This window comes from Eutrigla gurnardus, assembly GCF_963514095.1.
Source record: "Eutrigla gurnardus genome assembly, chromosome: 20".
Classification (NCBI taxonomy): domain Eukaryota; kingdom Metazoa; phylum Chordata; class Actinopteri; order Perciformes; family Triglidae; genus Eutrigla; species Eutrigla gurnardus.
In genome coordinates, this window is record NC_139931.1 from 19996554 (window position 1) to 20016499 (window position 19946).

At 42.4% G+C, this 19946-nt stretch overlaps 1 protein-coding gene across 1 annotated transcript in view; it reads right to left on the minus strand.

Annotated features, from left to right (window-relative positions):
* The window catches only part of LOC311031491 (ornithine decarboxylase-like), a gene marked incomplete at its 3' end in the record, with an annotated part of 229983 nt that overhangs the window by 64573 nt on the left and 145464 nt on the right, over positions 1-19946 (minus strand). The gene's annotated exons all lie outside the window — the stretch shown is intronic.

Sequence of the window (19946 nt, forward strand, 5' to 3'; positions counted from 1 at the left end):
AACTTGCCTCCTGTTGATTGACAAGAGATACCATTTAAATCCAGCTGTCTTTTACTGAGCTTAGCTTTTAAACTTGAAAGAGTGACTTTTTAATGAAGATTACTCCACATTAAGATTTTTCTTTACTCTTCACTTCAGTCTGAATGATCAAAAGTACATACTAAAATGCGTTATTGTTTTATAACTTACGAGTGACGGGTTCAAGTCTATCACTGGTGATATTACATCAGTGTCCATCACTGAAGAGAGGGAAGTAGCAGTGAGAGGAGAGGACTGGGGACTTGCATGACTGTTGGGTGTAGGTGTGCACTGGGGGACAGCAGGTGAGGGCAGAACTGTGCAGGCTGATGATGCACCTGACTGGGATGGACCTGACAAAATGGCTGGGGGGGCAATGGGTGAGGGTGCAGCTCGATGAGGCAATGGGTGTGCCCATCAGTGATGTGGATGATGAAGAAGCGGGTGGAGACCGTGGAACAGTCTCACATCCATCTGAAGTACATGTTTCTGGGAGGGCACAAGTCCTTTCAGCTTCTGACATCTGGATGAAAAAAACAAACTGCCTGAATTGTAACTGTTATCCTGCTCGCTACACATGTAACGGCGTTCAGATCGTTCTAACAGTTGATTTTAAAATGTGTTTAAGCCTTTGATGTCCCCCTGTTGTCCCATGCAGGCTGCAGCCCCATTTTTTTTATCTGATTCAACATGATCAACTTTATAAAATATTTTCAGTGACATGCACCCCTCCTCAATCTCCTCCTTTGGCAGCCCACACTCCTTTTTTTTTTTCCCCCTCCTCTCTCTGTGAGTTCACAATCAATCAATCAATCAATCAAATTTTATTTGTATAGCACTTTACAATAGCCAGACGGTACCCAAAGTGCTTTACATCAAAGCAATAAAATAATACATTAAAACAATACATAAAAACACAAGAAAGTGCCACAGTGCTGCAAGAAAACACAGGAAAAGTGCTACTAGTGCTGCAGGGTGTTTGAGGCCCTCTAAAGTGCATTTAAGTAAAAACAGGCAAAATAAGTATGCCTAAGAGCAGGACTACCTTAGTCACAGTTAAATGCCAATCTAAAAAAGTGTGTCTTCAGCTTTGATTTAAAAAGGCTGACGTCAGTAATGGTGCGAATGTCAGGGGGCAATCTGTTCCACAGCCTGGGAGCTGTGACAGCAAAAGAACGATCGCCCCACTGTTTGAGTCTTGACCTTGGGACTTCTAACAGGAGCTGGCCGGAAGAACGGAGGGCCCTGCCATGGTCACGGACAGTTAAAATCTCTGACAGGTAGGAGGGAGCCAGGCCATTAATGGCATAAAAAACAAACAATAAAAGTTTAAAATCAATTCTAAAACGAACTGGAAGCCAGTGGAGTGACCACAGTACAGGGGTAATGTGTTCACGCCTGGACGTGCCTGTTAAAAAGCGGGCAGCAGCGTTCTGAACAAGTTGAAGACGCGAGATTAAAGACTGGCTGATGCCGACATAAAGTGCGTTACAATAGTCCAGTCTTGAACTAATGAAAGCGTGGATCGTCTTCTCGAGGTTCTGCCGACTTAAAAAAGGCTTCACTTTGGCCAGGAGACGCAGCTGAAAAAAGCTTGTGCTAACAACAGACCTAATCTGTTTATCGAATCTGAGCCCACTGTCGAATGTTACCCCAAGATTCTTAACATGTGGTTTAAAAAAGGGTGCCAGAGTCCCAGAGTTTGTAGTTAAAACATTTGACATAGATGGTGTGCCAAACAGAATACATTCAGTTTTGCTGTCGTTCAGGTGCAAAAAGTTCCGAGCCAGCCACTGTTTTACATCAGAGATACAGTCCAGTAACTGAGTAAGTGCAGTGTTTTCATTGGGTCTCATGGGCAAATATAACTGTAGATCATCAGCATAAAAATGAAAATACAGATTGTGTTTTCTTATAATTGATCCCAGCGGTAGCATATACAAGGAAAACAGAATAGGGCCAAGAATAGAGCCCTGTGGCACCCCACAAGAGAGGGATGTCTGTGAGGAGCAGAGGTTACCAATTATTACAGAAAAGCTCCTATTTGCCAGGTACGACCTAAACCATTTGAGGGCGGTGCCACGGATGCCTACATAGTGCTCTAGGCGAGATACAAGGATTGCATGGTCAACTGTATCAAAAGCCGCTGTGAGGTCCAGCAGAACCAGCACAGCGGGGTTCCCAGCATCCACGGACAAGGCAATATCATTATGCACCTTCAAAAGTGCTGACTCGGTGCTATGTCTGGATCTGAAACCAGACTGAAATTTATCAAGAATGGAATGAATTTCTAAAAATGTTTGTAATTGAATAAAAACAACTTTTTCCAATACCTTAGAAAGAAAAGGCAAGTGGGAGACAGGCCTAAAATTGGACAGTACAGAGGGCTCAAGATGTGTTTTTTTGAGGAGGGGCCTAACCACAGCGTGCTTGAAGGCAGCCGGGACAGACCCTGAGCTAAGACAGGTGTTTATAAAAACCAGCAAACTTGATCCAATAGAACTAAAAACCTCCTTCAGAAACTTGGCTGGAATAATGTCTAAGGGACACTTAGTGGGTTTTAAGCCACTAACCACCTTAATGAGGGATGGCAAGGAAATAGTTTCAAATTTCTCGAAAAAGGCAGATTGTGCAGGAGGAGCACACACATTATCAGGGGACATAAGCATACTACTGGTATTCTGCCTGACTGATGCCACTTTGTTTATAAAAAAAGAGAGAAACTCTTCGCAGGTTGTGGTGGAGGCATCAGACAGGACAGTAGAGGGTGGATTAATAACAGAGTCAATAGTTTTAAATAGCACAGGTGACTGAGATGGAAAAAGGGAATCAGGTGTGACTCCGTAATACTCCTGATATTTAAGAGTGCCGTGTGCGCGATCAAGATTTCCGCGTGGGACGCCGTCTGTGAGGGCCCTTCATCACTGCTTGCAGTTTTAATTTGTCTTGTTTTCCACATTGCACAGTGGCATACAGATATAGACAAATGTTCATAAAACTCAAGTGCATGCTCACATTCAAAAAAATACAGTGTGTACATTACCTAAGCCTTTTCTGCTTAGTTTAGAGCATTCTCCACTGGGTGGAAGGGTAATTTGATCAGCATTGTTATGCAAATGGCCGTAACAACTGTACCAGCAAAAGGTTCCGCCAAGCCTAGTCCTCGTGATTTCGTCACGTGAAAGACCAAAAATTACCAAAATTACATATATGAAGTACAAACAGACTATATTTGCATCAAGCTTCTAAAAATACATGCTTGCAATTAAAAAATATGAATAAATCGTTTATTTTGTTTAACACCGACTGGCCATATCGTAACTTAAAGCCCCCAGTTGGGTGAGTGGTGATGCACCTGCCCTTGAATGTGGGCATTGCAGGTTCACATCCCGGCAAGGACATCTCATGTGTGTGCTTTTTTGTTTTTTTTGCCTGTATAATTGTCTTTAGATCAGAGAATTAGACCAACATTTTACCTTAACTATGATAAATATGTCATACAATTTCCCCCGAACCGAAATATAACTTGCAAAAACATGATAGATATAATAGCATGTTATAGATCCCAATGACAAAGGCATTGCTGCATGCAATTTTCAGCCACATAAATTCCTTTCAGGTGAGTTCATCAATAGGTTCATTGAATGTATTCATTACATTGTTGAGATAAATGAGTTGGTCAATGTAGATGCATTTACTAGGCCTATCTAAAAAAAAGAGAGAAAGAGAGAAAGAGAGAGAGAGAGACTTCCGGCCAAAGAAAGAAAAAGTAACAACTATGGAAGAAACTTCCATAGTCGGGAATTGAACCGTACGCATGTAAAGCCGGCGCATTACCTCTACACTATCCTCACATTAGAGAGAAAGTAGTCAGTGTTATATTAGAACAAGTTACTCTTAACGGTACTTCCGTATTAAATCGCTCGGCAATTCTTGCCCAAGCAGCCTCGCGATTTTTATTTATCACTACAGTATTCCCTTTTTTGGTTATGATGGGTTTATACTCCTCATACAGTTCCATCAATAATTTTTGCTCTGGTCTTTTCTGCCATTTTCTCGATGATTCGACATTCACGGTTCTGAGGGGTATTCCACCAAATTGCTAATTAAAGCGATGCTTACCTGGTTAAGCCTGGTTAGAACTAAAGCCAACTTCCACTTGCGGCTAAACCCATTCCATTAACGCATTTCAGCCGCGCCTTGTTGAGGCTAATTCAAGCCAGGTTAACGTTGTCGTGTGTTACGCCGTTCACGGGATATGAAGCCAGACCAGAACCGTGAATGTCGAATCATCGAGAAAAAGGCAGAAAAGACCAGAGAAAAAATGATTGATGGAACTGTACGAGGAGTACAAACCCATCATAACCGAAAAAGGGAATACTGTAGTGATAAATAAAAATCGCGAGGCTGCTTGGGCAAGAATTGCCGAGCGATTAAATACGGAAGTACCGTTAAGAGTAACATGTTCTAATATAATACTGACAACAATTTCTTGAACGTGAGGATAGTGTAGTGGTAACGCACTGGCTTTGCACGCGGCCGGCCACGGTTCTATTCCCGACTATGGAACTTTGTGAAACTTCTTTCTTTGGCCTGAACACTCTCTCTCTCTCTCTCTCTCTCCCTTTTTTTTAGATAGGCCTAGTAAATGCATCGTCATTGACCAACACATTTATCTCAACAATTCAATGAACACATTCAATGAACCTATTAATGAACTCACCTGAAAGGAATTTATGTGGCTGAAAATTGCAAGCAGCAATGCCTTTGTCATCTATATCATGCTATTAATAATAACATCTTTATGCCTATCATGTTTTTGCAAGTTATATTTGGGTTCTGGGGAAATTGTATGACAAATTTATCATAGTTAAGGTAAAATGTTGGTCTAATTCTCTGATCTAAAGACAATTATACAGGCAAAAAAAAAAAAAAAAAACACCAGGATGTGAACCTGCGATGCCCACATTCAAGGGTAGGTGCATCACCACTCACCCAACTGGGAGCTTTAGACAACAATATGGCCAGTCATTGTTAAACAAAATAAACGATTTATTCATATTTTTTTAATTGTAAGCATGTATTTTTAGACGCTTGATGAAAATATAGTCTCTTTGTACTTCATATAGGCAAGGCAAGGCAAGGCAACTTTATTTGTATAGCACATTTCATACACAAGGCAGACTCAAAGTGCTTCACATCATAAAACAAAGTGAGAAGAAAAAGAAAAAAAATAGAAGAATTAAAAGAAAATAATAAAAAAAATTAAAAATGCATTACAGAAAGAAAAGAGAATAAAAACATATTTGCAATAATTAAAAACAGTGCAGACATTAAAAGATTTAGCAGAAAGCTATGGTGAACATAAAAGTTTTCAGTCTAGTTTTAAAAGTGGTCAGAGTTGGGGCAAGTCTAACATCTTCAGGAAGTTTATTCCAGCCATTTGTTGCATAGTGACTAAATGATGCTCTCCCGTGATTGTTGTTTACTCTGGGAATCACTAACAGATTGGTCTCAGAAGATCTTAGTGGTCTAGAAGTCTTATGTAGTGGGAGCATATCAGTGATATACTTCGGTCCTAGACCATGTAGTGATTTATATGTGAGCAGGAGGATTTTGAAATCAATCCTCTGACATACAGGGAGCCAATGTAAGGATTTAAGAATTGGTGTAATGTGCTCACATTTTTTGGTCTTTGTAAGAACTCTAGCAGCAGCGTTCTGAACAAGCTGTAGCTGCCTGACAGTTTTTTTTCGGAAGACCTGCAAGGAGACCATTACAGTAGTCTAGCCTACTAGTAATAAAGGCATGTACAAGTTTTTCTAAGTCTTGAGCTGACATGAGCCCTCTAAGTCTTGCTACATTTTTTAGGTGATAGTAGGCTGATTTTGTTACTGATTTAACGTGACTGTCGAAATGTAAATCAGAATCCATAATAACCCCAAGATTTCTGGCTTTGTTTGAGGTTTTCAGGGACAGAGAGTGAAGGTGTTGAATTACTTTAAACCTTTCTTTTTTAGCACCAAAAACAATTATCTCAGTTTTGTCCTCATTTAGTTGTAGGAAGTTTTGGCACATCCAGTCTTTGACTTGCTCAATGCACTGGCACAGAAGATCTATGGGGCGATAGTCGTTTGGTGATAGTGCTACATAGATTTGGGTGTCATCGGCATAGCAATGGTGGTCAATGTTATTATTTTTGCATGATTTGTCCTAGTGGGAGCATGTAGATGTTGAATAAAGTTGGCCCCAAGATTGAACCTTGGGGGACTCCACACGTTACATTGGTAGGTTCTGATACAAAGTCGCCAATGGAAACAAAATAGTTCCTATCTTGTAGATATGACTTGAACCAGTTTAAGACTGTGCCTGAGAGCCCCACCCAGTTTTCCAACCTGTCCAAGAGTATTGAGTGGTCGACAGTGTCAAATGCAGCACTGAGGTCTAATAGCATTAATATTGAAGTTTTGCCAGAGTCTGTGTTAAGACGGATGTCATTTACAACTTTAATAAGGGCCGTCTCGGTGCTATGAAAAGGTCGAAATCCTGACTGGAAGTTGTTGTGGCAGCCAGTTGAAGCCAGGAAGTGATTTAGTTGTTGGAGGACAACTTTCTCAATTATTTTACTTATGAAGGGTAGATTTGAAATTGGTCTGTAGTTGTTGATAATAGAGGCATCTAGGCTCCGCTTTTTTAGAAGAGGTTTAATGACTGCAGTTTTGAAGGCCTTTGGGAAATTGCCTGATTGAATGGAGTTATTAACTATTTGCAATACGTCTATTGATAGGCAGTCAAAAACATTCTTTAAAAAGTTGGTAGGTAAAGCATCAAGGCAGCAGGTGGATGATTTTAGATTTGTCACCGTTTCCACTAGAGTTTTAGAGTCTATGGCATTAAAGCTTGCCATCATTGCTGTGTTACTTTTGCCTGAACAGGGTGGTGATCCAACTTTTTTGTTTGAGATATTGATGGCGCGTCTGATGCCTTCAATTTTATTAGTATAAAAGAATGCAAACTCATTGCATTTCTGTGTGGAGTGGAGTTTAGCTGGTATTTGTGTTGGGGGGTTGGTCAGTCTGTCAACAGTTGCAAATAGGGTTTTCGCCTTATTAGTGTTGTTGTTTATGATATTGGAGAAGTATGTTTCTCTCGCACTTTTTAAGACTAAATTGTAGGCCCGAAGGCTCTCTTTATAGATGTCATGGTGAATATGAAGTTTAGTACTCTGCCAGATTCGTTCAGCCTTCCTGCACTTTCTTCTCTGGGCTGTCACAACAGCAGCTTTTCTCCAGGGTGCCTTTTGCTTACCAGAAATTGTTTTAACCGTAGCAGGTGCAATGACATCTATGACATTCAGAATTTTGGAATTAAAGATGTTTACAAGATCATCAGCATGACATGGGTTTAGAGGTGGTAACGAGGAGATGGCATTTTTAAAGAGTACATTGGCATGTTCATTGATGTACCGCTTTTTGACCTTATTTGATTCTGTTTGTGTGTCAGGAATGAAAGAAATATTAAAGAAAACACAGAAGTGATCAGACAATGAAGGATCAGTCACAAAAACATCAGAAACATGGAGACCTTTTGTGATAATCAGGTCCAGGGTGTGTCCCTTACAATGAGTAGCCTCTTTCACATCTTGAGAAAGGTCAAATGTGTCTAGAATATTAAAAAGTTCTTTTGCACCCTTGTCATTCAAATCATCAATATGAAAATTAAAGTCACCAGTTATAACTAGGCAGTCAAAATCAGTGGAGATGCTAGACAATAATTCAGCAAAATCATCGAAAAAATTTGACGAATATTTAGGTGGCCTGTAAATAATTAACAGGAGAACTCTGGGAGAGCATTTCAACACAGCACAAAGATATTCGAATGATGGAAAAACACCAAGTGACATCTGTTTCCCCTGAAATGTATTTTTAAATATAGCAGCAACCCCTCCACCTCTTTTCCCAGATCTACAAACATCAATAAAGTTATAGTTGGGGGGTGCTGTCTCGATCAGAATGCTTGCACTGTTATTTTGTTCTAGCCATGTTTCAGTTAAAAACATAAAATCAAGTTTAGAAGTGGTAATAAAATCATTGACTAAAAATGATTTGTTATTAAGAGACCTAACATTTAGCAGACCCATCCTGATGGTGTTATTGACAGGCTTTGAGGTTGACTTTGATTTTGAGAGAACAGGAATGAGATTGTTTAGGTTAGCAGTGTGTTCAAGTTTCCCAATGTTACACAAGTGCACTCAGTGTACTCCAGTTATTTTTCCCTGTTCACCTCTCTATACAGTTTCAACACAAACTGAAACTGATCATCGACTTCAGGAGGAAGAAGAAGACAGACATTCAGCCCCTGGTCATCAACGGAGATGAGGTGGAGATAACCTCCAACTTCCGCTTCCTGGGCGTCCACCTCGACGACGACCTGTCATGGAGCACCAACACCTCGGCTATCCTTAAGAAAGCACACCAGAGGCTATACTTCCTGAGAGTCCTCAGGAAGAACAACCTCTCTAGGGAGCTGATGGTGTCCTTCTACCGGTGCTCCATCGAGAGTGTCCGCACTGGAGTGTGGTTTTGGAGCTGCACAGCTGCAGAGAGGAAGTCTCTACAGAGAGTCGTGGACACCGCCCAGGAAATCATCAGATGCCCCCCTGATACCCCCCTCCCCTCCCTGGAGGAACTGTACAGCACACGCTGTCTCAGGAAGGCAAACAGCATCCTGAAAGACCCTACCCACCCCGGTCACAGACATTTCTAACTGCTGCCCTCGGGCAAAAGATACAGAATATACCCTGCATCCACAAACAGACTGAAAAATAGCCACTATCCCAAAGCCATTAAAGCGCTCAACTCGGCCACTGGAAATAGCAGAGGGAGCAGACAATGCACTATACATGGATAACTGAGAACCAAGAAATCAAGGAACTGTGAACTGAACATACACACTGAACATATATCATATTTAATCCCTGAATGTAAAAAAAAAAAAAAAAAATGTGCAATAACAATGTGCAATAACAACATCTTGAAATAACATATCCCATGAATATGCCTGATGCCAATAATGTATACAATGTATACCTCTCTGCACTCATCCACTTTTTATTTTTATTCTTATTTTTATTTTTATTTTTCTACATATATATATATATATTTCTATATATATATTTATTTGTAAAGTTATGTATAGGTTGTTATGTAAATTTTGAAACTGCACCTTGGGGACTGCTGTACATAATCTCGTTGTTCCTGTAACAATGACAATAAAAGCAAGTCAGTCAGTCAGTCAACTGAACATAATAACCTATATGAAGGTATGATAGCAGGACTGTTGCATTAGACAGAATTAGATTTATCTTGGTGGACCTAATAAACTCGGTTGTGTGGGGTTACGGGTGATGGGAGGCTGTTCGTATCCCATAACTTTGCACTTAACTAGCTGTCTAAGTTCACCCAATGTCACACATTCTGTAAGTAAAACTTAATGCTAGCAAACTAGAATTAGTTAGCTGACTAACGTTACATATGATTGTGTGTAAACGTTAAGCAACGTTTGAAGACCATACTGCCTGAAATATTTTAGCAATCTTTTCCGTCATGTGCTCCTCTTTTAGTGTGACTCTTCTGGCGGCCTTGAAAAGCACAAACGAAGCATCCATTTCAGCACGTGTAACGCTACCTGTTGGGTTTCCGGTCCACATATTTAGCGACCAGATACCGGACTATACACTGCGCAAAGCGTGACCACACAACAGAAATGTACCATGTGAAATGGTATAACAATAACGGAAAATGGAAATTACATTCATTATTTCGTTTTGGTTTCCTTGTTTATTATATTTTCCGTTTTAGGCTGAAAATAGGAAAATAAACACCCGTCTTCAATGTTTGGTGCATACAGAAAAACAGAAAGTTAGTTTAGTTTTTCAGATTAAATGGAATAATTGAATGATCAGATGATACACGGACCGTCCCTGATGACCAAGGTACGTTTTATCAGTCTGTATTCTGGGAGTAATTGACACAAGCAGAAACCAGAAACAAGCCGTTTTTCCTCTGATTGATTAGTGTGCTTCCTTACCCTGTGGTCTTCAAAATAAAAGTTCTTCCGTTTGATAATGTAGACAAAACCTATTACTGTATTATAGACACTAGCAGACACAGAGGTCCCTAACACCCACAGTCAAGACTGACCCGGCTTCAAATAAAAATAATACTATTCATAATAATTTGAAAATGAGAATTTATGAAGTTATGATGACTTCAGTGCAGTTGATGTTTAGCCACAAGGATGGCGCAGTTGTTACATGAAGAGTAGACCTCGGGGCTTTACTACGAAGGAGGCTCAACATCTCCAGGCTCTGTGTTCATAATCCGGCTCAACAAAACCTAAAGTCCCGGTCAGAGTTAATTGTATCAGGACGGTGGTCATTGTCCGGCTCTGAGCTTGTGAGGCTAGTTTTTAATTTCTGACAGCTGAACATTGCGCATCTGTTAACCTTTATCCATTTAACGTAAACAAATCTTTTTTTCTTGTTGAAAGATATTTTATATTGTTTTCGCAAGAAACCCATTCTCCACATCTGAAAGCCAGATAACAGCTCAACATGAATTTGGACAGCAGTAAGGCGACTTTTCTGAACTCTTTGACAATACTGTCAACTATGAACCAACCCGGTTCCAAAATGGAATTAAGGATCTCATTGACATTGTGAGAAGACATGTGTAGCCTGATCTGACGGATCGCAGAAGCTAAGCAGGGTCTGGCCTGGAGCTTCCTGTATGGTAGTTGAGAAGTTTGTTTGACATGACATGACATGACATGACATGAAGTATTCTGATTCTGATTTCAACAGATATTTATGAACAAATATAAATAAATGTGAATGTGGTCGCCAGTGTTGGGCAAGTTACTTCAAAAGCGTAATGCATTATTTATTACTTGTTGCTGTCATTTCAAAGTAATTAGTTACATTACAATATTACTGTCTTTGAATTGTAAGGCATTACACTACTTTTACATTACTTTTGCATTACTTTTCGCCAAAATAAAAGGAAATATGGATTTTTTGTTCTCAATAGATCTTCTTGTGTTCAATGCAGCTCATTACACAGCAGGATGTGATGTTTTTCGCTTCAAAATAAAAGAACGAAAAACAGAAAATGACTCGTATCCCGTTATTCGTAAAAACGGAAAACGAGAAACGGAAAACGACTCGTTAACTGATATTAGATATTGTGTTCATGAATGGGATTCGGGGATGAAATAACAGTGCCATTTTTCATTCCAGATTTGCCGTATGTCTTTTTTAATGACCCGGAAGGCGCTGTGTTATGCTGCGAAATTACCTGAAAGCCTACCTGAGACATTTAGGGGGAGCTCTAAATAAACGCTCTGACAGCGTCTGACGCTCGCGTTTTGAAGTAAACCTACTGTTTTAAACACACACCAAAAGCGTTATGACGCGGACATAAAAGCGGTTCAAAACCGACAGAGAGAATCGGAGCCTCCGCCCCTTCGCCGCCGCCCCTCAGCTGTTGATCCTCGGTGTGACTGCCGGGGTCGGCTGCGCTCTGACCGATCGGGAGCCGCTCCATGAGTCGGTGTCCAGCTCATGGAGCCTGCTAACAACAGCGATTAATTAACATAGTGTAGAGTTACACGCAGTGGTGTGGTGGTAGTTGATGAGGTGGGTGTACTGCTAGGTAGATGGGTAGGTTACAGAGGAGGAAGTGGGTATACTCTCCCATATATTCCAATGGCTTTCTGGCTGATAGGTGGGTATACTGTAAACCACCAGAAAAAGAAGTGGGTATACCCCGTATACCTGCGTATACCCTCCACTACACCACTGGTTACACGGGCCGGCTTTCACACTTTTCCAAAAGTGGAGCATGCCCATCTCGCGATCGCGAATGTAGCTGATTTCGGGTTTAAACTGCATTGTAACGCGCGTTACTGAGATTTGTACCGAGTAAAATATTACCTTTTTTTTTTTTGTAATGCCTTACATTACCGCGTTACAGCAAAACGTAATGCATTACAGTAATGCATTACTTTTGTAACGCGTTACTCCCAACACTGGTGGTCGCAAACTTCAGATAGCCTACAGATTGCGTCTAACAGGATGTAACTTTTTCTATGATTTCCTGTCAAATCAAAAATTCCTGTCAAAAGGCTGATGGAAACTGTCCGACTGGAGAGCAGTGTTTAGGCTCCGCCTCCTGCTGCTCCGCCTGCTCTCGTCTGCTTTCCAGGCGAGGGGCAGTTCATCTTGCCTACTGATAATAACGCGACTACGAAACAACGTTATAACATTTGGTCTCGCCTCGTTTTGGTCATCGAAAATGAATACACATTTTAGCAAAGTTTTTATTTTGTAAACCACATTTAGTCTCCTTTTTATTCATCTACAATATTGCATTATATATTTAATAATCGTTATCGTCACATGACCAGCATTTTCGTTGCCTCTCGTCTCGTTTTCCTCACGTAATAAAGGTTCGTTGACGACGATATTTTTCGTTATTTTCGTTAACGAAAGCAACACTATCTGTAAATAAGAAATTTCAGTCAAAATCTCCCCGATGCGAAGGCATTGCACGGCTGACAATAGGCTTGTTCGGGATGGTCTTGGCTTGACTTGACTTGACTTACCACGCCGACGAGAGCTGCAGGTGTCTGATGGGGCGGGCTCTAAAAGAGACGGCAGCCAAACGCCGTCAAGTCGGACAACAAAGTCAACGTGACTATAGTGCTCAAGCGATAGAACACAGCAGCAAACCAAAGAGGATATGTTTTATATATATATATATATATTACACACACACACACACACACACACACACACATACATACTGTATATACATAAATACATACATACACACACACACATGCAAGGCAACATGTGGAAGGCATTATTTTTTCCCAGTATATTTGTATTATCATTCTATGTTTGTATTAACCAGACCTCACATATAATAGGCCTACTCACAACACAATGCACGGAACTTTAGATCAAGCCATGAGATCAATGCGACCAAAATAAAAAGTATAATTTCACCACAAGGTGGCCGCCGAGTGCGGACCTGAACACACGTCATTGAACTTTTAACCAATGAGAACCATTCCGCTGTAGCGGAGGTGTGGACAAGCCAGTTGCAGCCACCGTGGACCGCGCTGCCAATCGCTGCAAGAAGCGCCTCTTAAAAACTTGTTCCCGCGATGTTTTGGGTCACGTGATATGGTCGCGAGCCTGTGACGTCTTTGCAGTCGGCTGCTAAGTCGGACACAATAGGCTTGTTTCGAATCAAGCATGCGCATGCATTTGCCTCGCAAAACAAGGCATTCTGGGAAAAAAACGTCACAAATGCTGGTGATAACTTCCCTTTGCGACATGTCACATGACTTTAAAAACTCGCGGTATCTCCAGGGTACCTCCCTTCGCATGCTTTTCTCTGCAGATGGTCTGAAATAAGTGCGGACATAAGACACTCCCCTCAACGTTGCCCTAGTTGGTTAGAATTATCACGTGGTATTTCCCACGTGAGAAAATTCCTCAGTCTCCGTCAACAAGGGGAGTTCAAATGCCTCGGCTCGAGTTCGTCAGCGACGAAGAAAGCCAGCGCCACTGGGCAGGCCATATTCTTTGTGCAAAGTCCGTGAAGTTTCCCCTGGCGCGATAGTTTTTGTTATGTATACAATTATTAATAAAGTTTGAATAAAAAAAAATAAAAAAAAAGGTCCGTGAAGTGCACCTGTGTCCGACTTGACGTGGTGAGAACTTGGCGTGTTTATGACGAGTTCCGGCGGATCCTCTCAAGTCTCGTGCATGCATCGGCGCAAATGCATGCGATCCGAAACGCGCCCAATTCTAGACACAATGCATCGCTTTCAACCCACAATACATCACGTTAGGTAGCGCGCTGCAGGCGGCTACATCAAGTCGAATTCGCCTATTGAATGGGAAGTGTGGAAATAACGCTGCCTGTAGACACTTGCCCCATTAGAGACCGGCCGTTATTTACTTCCGCCGACAGCGAGACCGGCCGGAAATAGAATACAGGCCAATATTAGAGGATATACTGTATACTGTATATAGGCCTATATATACATATATATACATATATATACATGATAAAGGATTAGAAATAACACATTTAGCTTAATTAGTGGGAAATTTGCATATTTAAGATTCAGATTAGCTTTCTTAAAAATATGAATGGGTTTACTAAAAGATTAAGAGAGGGTCCGTGGTTCGATTCCCGATTCGGGTTCCTTCTGTGTGGAGTCTCCGGCCTCCTCCCACAGACATGCAGGATAGGGACCTGTCTGTATCCCCCCCCCCCCACACACACACACACACACACAAATTAAGCAATTCATGATGGAAGGTGTCGGTGTCAACCAAAACCTTTGGTTTTAAAAGAAATAACCCACAAAAATATTTCTAGAAAATAACATATTACAAGACCTGCTGATAATTTGTGGACCCTTGATGCCATCTAGTAACACTCAGGAGGCGGTGCTCGTAGATAACTATAACCACAAGTTATTAAAGTCTCAACAGACAGACAGACAGAGACAGACAGACAGACAGACAGACAGACAGACCTATGTGTTTGGTTACATTTTCACATTTTTAAAGAATTTCTTTATTATTTCCATTGGAGTATTTATCTAGACCAGTGGCCATCCCGATTTGCCATGCAGAAAAATTGACGGTTTCTGTTCCACCAATATGTGAGCAATGGTCCCAGCCTGGCCCCCCACTGATACAGACAAATCAAATCACCAAACTAAAAAGGTTGGCAACGTTTACCCAGTCTAATTTTAATACAAATACACTGTTTTATTTTTAAAATAAGGGAACACTTACATCACACTTTCTTTTGACAAATGTACGTATTGTAAGTCGCTTTGGACAAAAGCGTCTGCTAAATGACCTAAATGTAAATGTGAATGTAAATCTTGTTGAACTTATTCAAGTTGAAAATCTACTGCTGTACATTGTATGATTTATTGAAAACAAAATGACATCACAACAGTCAATGGAAACCAAAACCATCCTCCCGCTGGGGGCAGGATTCTAAATCACACTGGAAATCTGCGAACCAACAGATCATTGTTGCGAGCGTCAGAGAGAAAATGGAAGAAATCGGGCCAGCACGAGGACCTTACTCACTACCACCACCTCCTCTCTGACTTCACCTCAACTGTTTCGGCAGCTAAATCTGCCTTCTACCTGGCAAAGATCAACTCTTCTGCCTCCAACCCCAGGAAACTCTTCTCCGTGTTCTCCTCCCTCCTCACCCCTCCTACCCCTCCCCCCCCTTCCTTCCTTACTGCCGATGACTTTGCTACTTACTTTACCAAGAAAGTAAATGACATCAGCTCCTCATTTACGCCTATTCCCTCCCAGAAGACATCTCCCCCAACTCTCAACTCGGATGGTCTTACCAGCTTTACCCCCCTCACCTCTGAAGACGTTCACGCACTTGTTACATCTAACCGTGCCACCACCTGCTCCCTCGACCCGATTCCCTCCTCTCTTCTCCAAGACATCTCACACGACATCTTGCCATTCCTCACCACCCTGATCAACTCCTCCCTCACCTCAGGTGTCATTCCAGCGGATTTTAAGACAGCTACCGTGAAGCCTCTCCTTAAAAAACCCACCCTAGACGCTACTGACATCCAAAGCTACAGACCTGTATCTCTTCTTTCATTCCTCTCTAAAACCTTGGAACGTGCCGCCTACAACCAACTGTCATCGTATCTCTCGCTGAACAACCTCCTAGACCCTAATCAATCAGGATTCAGGACTGCTCACTCCACTGAGACGGCCCTCCTCACAGTGACCGAGTCCCTGCGAGACGCCAGAGCCTCGTCCCACTCCTCCGTTCTCATTCTCCTCGACCTATCTGCTGCGTTCGACACAGTCAATCACCAAATCCTCCTCTCCACTCTGGCTGAACTTGGCATAACTGACTCAGCTCTCACCTGGTTTACATCATACCTGACAAATCGCACCTTTCAGGTCACATGGAATGGCTCTATGTCCAAACCCTGTTCTCTGGACACGGGTGTCCCTCAAGGCTCAGTATTAGGACCGCTTCTGTTCTCACTATACACCAGATCACTAGGTTCTGTTATCACATCGCATGGATTCTCCTACCATTGCTACGCAATGCATGGTCCACTGTTGTTTTCTATGTATATCAATGACCTACCAAACTGCTGTCCGGGGTCCAACTGTCAAATGTATGCTGATGACACTGTTATCCATGTGTCCAGTAAAACACCCAGCTTAGCAGGTGAGCACCTGACACAAGCATTACTCAGCATTTCAAAATGGCTTGAGCTGTCTCAGTTGACCATTAATGTGAAGAAAACCGTCTCTATGTGCTTCTCCATCCGTAATAGGCCTATCACCGATGTTTTCGAGGTACGGATCAAAAATGAATTAATTGAATCAGTAAATGAAGTAAAATATCTGGGCATCATCCTGGATCAGAATTTAAAATTTGTTACGCAGATTAAGTATGTTGCAAAAAAGGTAAAACTAAATCTAAACTGTTTCCGTTTCATAAGAAGGGACTTTTCATGTCAAACGGCCAAATTATTTATGCATGCTATGATTTTTTCTCATTTGTCATACTGCATCACATCATGGTCACAAGCTTCTTCTACTGCATTAAAACCTATCTTTTCCATATACAAACAGACAATAAAAGTCATGGACCGGAAACCCATGAGATGGCATCACTGCGGCATTCTAAAAAAACACAACCTTTTCACCTTTGATAACTTTATTAATTTTAGTAATCTTCAATTGTTTTTCAAGTGTGTAAATAACCATGTGTCACCACTGTTGTCTGAATTGGCCATCAGACGTCAGAGCTCTCGTCGGGCAAATACACGAGCCTCCATCAATGGTGATTGTCTTGTTCCCATGTACAGGACATCTTTCGGTCAGTCTGTCTTCTCTGCAAAGGGGGCAAAACTATGGAACCTCTTGCCCACTAGTCTAAAACTAGAGACTAACAGCAACACTTTTAACAGAGAACTTAAACAACGGCTCAAATCAAATCAACAGTGCTCACACAAATAATTTACAACTGGTTTATTGTTTGATCATGCTGCCTTTGTTTTTCCCTACGTAGCCTATATATATATTCGACTCATTATATTGCTGCTCTGTACTCTACTGTATACTGCATTTTTACTCTTTTTAATTATCAGTATCAGTTTTTTATCAGTATTTGATCTTGTTTCTGTCTTGTTTAGTTTCTTTTGTTGTTTTTGAAAAGCCTCCTGTGGACAGGTGTTGTAAACTAGCATTTATGATAATACACTGTAAACAATGCATCTGGTTCGTCCAATGACATTGTCATGTCCATGTCCATGTCCAAATAAAATCTACTACTACTACTACACCCAGCTGTTCCTCTCTTTTCCCCCGTCCTCTGACACTCACATTGCAACTCGCATCTCGGAATGTCTGGCTGACGTCTCTGTCTGGACAACTGCACATCACCTCAAGCTTAACCTGAATAAAACCGAACTCCTCCTCATCCCAGGGAAAGACTGCCCTCGCATGGACCTGTCGGTCACTGTCGAGGGCATCACAGTATTGCCGTCGTCAACTGCGAGGAACCTGGGTGTAATCCTCGATGACCAACTATCCTGCACCCCCAACATCACTGCTGTGGCCCGATCCTGCAGATTTGCCCTCTACAACATCCGCAGGATTCGGACCTTCCTCACAAAGGATGCAACGCAACTCTTGGTCCAAGCACTGGTCATCTCCCGCCTTGACTACTGCAACTCTCTCCTGGCCGGACTCCCGGCCTCTGCGATTAAACCATTGCAGCGTATCCAGAACGCTGCAGCACGCCTTATCTTCAATCTACCCAAATTCTCCCATGTGACCCCCCTCCTCCGTGACCTCCACTGGCTCTCTGTTGCAGCACGCATCCAATTCAAGACGATGCACTGGCCTTCAGGGCCATCAATGGAATGGCACCCATCTACCTTCAAACACTGGTCAAACCTCATGCCCCGAAGCGAGCACTTCGCTCCTCTACTTCAGCTGGCCGGCTGGTACCACCATCGCTGAAATCAAACAAATGTCGCTCAGCAAAGTCCAGACTCTTCTCTGTTCTGGCGCCTCAGTGGTGGAACGAACTCCCGACTAATGTCAGGACAGCTGAGTCATTTGCCATTTTCCGAAAAAGGCTCAAGACTCACCTGTGATTGATACGTTGTGGTTTCCTTGTTTCCTTCTTTTGACAAATGTACTTATTGTAAGTCGCTTTGGACAAAAGCGTCTGCTAAATGACCTAAATGTAAATGTAAATGAAATAAAAGTAAAACAGACTGACTTTGTAGTCATATGCACCGATACATAACATCCCATAGGTCAGAAAGTCAGGGCTTCATCATCCAGGAACTACACTCACATGAGCATGGGCTAGTCCTGGACCAGGAGGAACCCAGGGCCCACTGCACCAGGAGGAACCCAGGGCCCACTGTACCAGGAGGAACCCAGGGCCCACTGCACCAGGAGGAACCCAGGACCCATTGCACCAGGAGGAACCCAGGAAGAGTGAGGAGAACGGGGACCAATGATCGACCTGCCAGATCTGGTGTTCTCAAAGAACACCATGCTCCTCCTGGTCCTCCTCCACAAAGGAGCACATACTGGTCCTGCTGCTGGCTTGTACGGCCCTGCCCAGCTGTCCTGGTGTAACGGTCTCCTGGTCCTCCTCCAGGCTCTTGAGACTGTGCTGGGACAATCAGCAAACCTTCTCATGACCTCACGTATGGATGTGGATCCTGGAGGAGCTGGACTAACTGTGAACCTGAATCGGGCTGCAGGTTCCACCTCATGCTCCTAGTAGTGACAAGGAGACCAGAAGAACCAGAACTAGAGAAGAAGCAGTCAGGAAGGAGAAGGAGAGAGCAGCTGTCTGTGTTCTCCACATCAGAACCTCCTTGTTGGTTCTCGTCCTGCTGTCCCTCCATTCTACCTGTTGTCTCTTTCATTCACACCAAAGCAGCTGAACCTGATTCACCATCACTTGTGTTTCCTAAATGGACACGTTGATCTCCCTGAAGTTAGACTGACTTTGTGTTAGACTGTGATGTTTAAGTGTTATGTTTGTACACCTGTCTGTCTATCTCTCTGTCTGTCTGTGTCTCAGTTATATCCTGTGAATGCTGACCGTGCTCTTCAATATCCTCTGCTGCACGTCACGGCTCACAATCCCCATTATCAATGCTATTAATAGCCAATAATCTGTCAGAGGTTAATTTTCCTAAAAGTGATCTACAGCACTGACAACTAACAAAACTTAAATGCCAGCGTTATTCAGAGCTTTCACTTCCATTCAATTATTGTTATTATAAATCTATAATTATAAACCTCCGATGCAAGTAAAGGCAATGTAAACGTCTTTGTTGTTGTTGTGTTACTGCTGTTTAACGGAAACGAAACCATTCATGTTTTCAGACATTAATGCAGGAACTGTGAATAGAAACAAGGAGTGGGGGGTCGTGAGCCCCCCACCGAGATCTGTACTGCGCCCTCAAGTGTTAAAACGCCTCTGTCACGTTCCTCAGTGGGAGTGCGTGAGAACTGCTTGTGAGCGCGCGCGCTGGATGCTGTGCGTATTGCGTGATGTAGCAGAGCGTCGGGGAGAGAGAGAGAGAGAGAGAGAGAGAGAGAGAGAGAGAGAGAGAGAGAGAGAGAGGGGATTATTTAACGTGTGAAGGTAAACGCGTTCCCCTTCAGGTTTCAACGTTTAAATGTCGATGTTAAACCGACACACACACACACTGCGGTAAAACCGGCGGAGACTTGAACTCGTCTGATTGGGTTTACGGGTTTGCGCGTGCCGGTGTGACGTAGGAGC